Here is a 3143-nt window from a genome sequence, read left to right on the forward strand (position 1 = left end):
CTCTTGACAAGCAATGCTTCCTTGAGTCCTGTCTTCTCTCTCGCCCATTCTTTATTCTCAGGTTGCGAACCTCCTCGTGTCCCCCGAATTACTGAGACCCGCGGGTCGGGTCAAAGAACAATGGATCATTTTTAGCATGCATAGACTAATTTTCTCAGGTACAATTAGTTTGTAGTCAGCTGTCCTCCATCATCTCTTATGACACTGATTCATGGGCAGGTTTTTGGCTTAGATCACATCTTCTGCCTTGTCAGAGAGTGTGGTGTCTTGTGGGTCTAGGACAATCAGGGATATTAGGGGTCCAGTTTCCAAGGCCACCCACCAGACTGTCTTGTTGCCCTCTGTCATGGAGTTTTGCCCAGACCTGAGGGGCGTTCAATAGGGTCCTAGCGCAAGGGAGAGGGAGAACGAAAGAGAAAAGAAACAGGAAGAATGAGAGCAAGACAGTTGTCTGATCAAGCTCCAAAACTTTTCTTTAGGGATGGCAGTATAAGCACAAGCAGAATTCTTGGTGGGAGGGGGAAGATCCCTGGGGCAAGGAAGAGGGGAGATTCTGTGACAAGGGAGGGGAAAAAACCCACGACTAGGGAGAGGGGAAGAGCCTGAAGCAAGGGAGGGCTGGTGGCAATCTTCAGTTCCTGAGACCAAAGGTCAAAGTCCTCTACACCCAGAAATATTCTGTTAGACTACACATGATCTCTCAGAGATGTATGTGTAAGCTAGTAATTTTTTGACAGGGCCATAGTTAAAGCCATGGCTCCTGGCAAAGTTTAGTCCTTTCTTATGCCTTGGTCAGAGCTGTCAGTTTAGCTTTCTGGGTTCACATTCTTGTCAGGAATGGCTCTGACCATATGATCTTCCTGTTTGAAACCACCACTGTCCCAGCATACCTTTGTCCATCCTGAATAAGGCTGTTGTCATTGAACCACGTTACCTCTGCATCCATCAATTGGTTATTTTGGTCCTATGAATGTGGTCCAAATGTCCTGGTAGTCATGCAGAGGCCCATCAACCAAGGTCAGGTCAGGCCAGGCAGCAGGGCAGCTGAAAACTTATCCTGGGGGCATTTAACACAAGAAGCTGGTAATGAGTTATTCTGACATCATCTTTAACCACAGGTCCTTGCTGCACTGATGTGTAAGCAGGGCAGGAGGCAGCTTCTGACAAGAGGTAACAGATGGGACAATGGTTGGTGCCAGGGCTCAGAGTCTGAGTATGTATCCACAGGTTCTAGGGAGGTCACCTGTAGTTGACAGAGAAAGGCCTTCTTGTGGAGGCTCTAAGAGGTCCTGGGTTTTTGTTTTGTTGTCACCAGGAAGTCATTTATAAACTGATGGAGAGACTTTATCTACTGGTGAGCTCCCCTATGAGGCCAGGAACCAGCTTTCTGACCTCTTTTTGGTGAAGGGAACCTGTAGAATGTGGTAGACCAAGCCTGTCTCATGTAGTGGTGTCTGTCAAAGTCAAAGTCACTGTGTCAAGGTAACCTTATCAAAGTCATATTGTAACAAGAAACACAAACACAAAACACAAAAACATAAACATGACCTTTTCTCTCTATCTGGCAGAAACAAGAAACAACTGGAAAGTGGCACTCATGAAAAAGACCTCTCTATGAGACCCAGAACACAAGTTCAACTTTTTCTTGCTATCAGACAGAAAAAAGAAACAATCAGCCAGGCAGTGGTGGCACATGCCTTTAATCCCAGCAATTAGGAGGCAGAGGCAGGAGGATTTCTGAGTTCCAGGCCAGCCTCAGAGTAAGTTTCAGGTCAGCCAGGGCTACAAAGAGAAACCCTGTCTCAAAAAAACAAAACAAAAAAAAACAAACCAAACCAAACCAGACATAAACAAAACAAACCAACAAAAACAAACAAACAAACAAAAACAAACAAGAGAAACAATCAGAAAGTGGTGCAAACACACAAGAAAACAACCAGATTGGTGGGCATATCTTGGCACCCTTGAGCCCACACCCACATCAAACCCCAGGATTTCTTTTATCCCCACCTTAGCCACCCATTCCCAAATATGTCTATCCCTACCTGCAACACAGTGAAGCCCCATGAACTGAACAGCAGCTGTGCTAGGAAGATGGGGCTCATTGAGATCAAGGTTTGTACAGCAAGGGGCAGTTCTAAGTGTTCCCTTGTTGGTCCTTCTGTGTTCTCCTAGTCACACCATCTATCCAATAGTAAGGTTTCATGCTTGTTAGTTCAGAGGGAACTGTAGAACGGAGAGCAGAAACCATCACAGTGATAGTGTCTGTCCTCTACATAAAGTAACAAGACTTGAGTTGGTAACTCTTCATCAGGGAGCATTCTGGTCTTGACATGATGTGTTCAGAAAGATGTTGGGCCTAACAAGCATCTGATACCTGAAAGTTCAAACCTTGTCTCTACCATTATCTTGAACTTTCCTGAGATGAACTTTTTTGCTCCTCCCAACCCCGTGTTTGGAGAGTCCCTTAGACTTCCTTGTAATCACTTGCAAACCCATTTATACACTTTCAGAGTCAGGCATGAGTTATTTATGTCAGCATCCAAATGTCCATCAGCTCAAACACCTGGACCTGAATAGCATCACCTGAATTGCGTCTGCTGACATGTCATTTTGTCTCACATTATGAAACAGAGCAGCACTAGGTCTTCAATTCTGAAATATTTTCATGACAGATCATTTGCTACTGGAACCAGGAAAACTGAATGAGTTTAGGAAAGTTTAGAACTTTTAATTGTGACTGAAAGAAAATGAGAGAATCAATGGACTTTAAACTTAGGTCTACAACCAAAGTTTCAGAAAGAATTTTTAGAGCTTTAACCACAAGAAATCTTATTTAACAGTTTGTGAAAAGGTATACCAAAGACATATTCAAAGGCGAGATGCTCATCTCTCAGTAACATAATTATTTACAATTATTTTAGATTTGTATCCACAACCATTTTTTTACTTTCTTCAATCCCTAAACATAAATATGAACATAAAATATGCCACAGTCTTTTGTAGAACTGTTTTAACAATACTAATGTGCATTCCTAAATTTCATATAATGTGGAGGCTTATTTTGTTATTTGCAGTTTCCTGGTGTTTTCTACCTATGATACTGACATTTTTTTTTCTTTCTTTCTTTTTTTTTTTTTTTT

This window comes from Mastomys coucha, unplaced genomic scaffold, assembly GCF_008632895.1.
Source record: "Mastomys coucha isolate ucsf_1 unplaced genomic scaffold, UCSF_Mcou_1 pScaffold15, whole genome shotgun sequence".
NCBI classification, from domain to species: domain Eukaryota; kingdom Metazoa; phylum Chordata; class Mammalia; order Rodentia; family Muridae; genus Mastomys; species Mastomys coucha.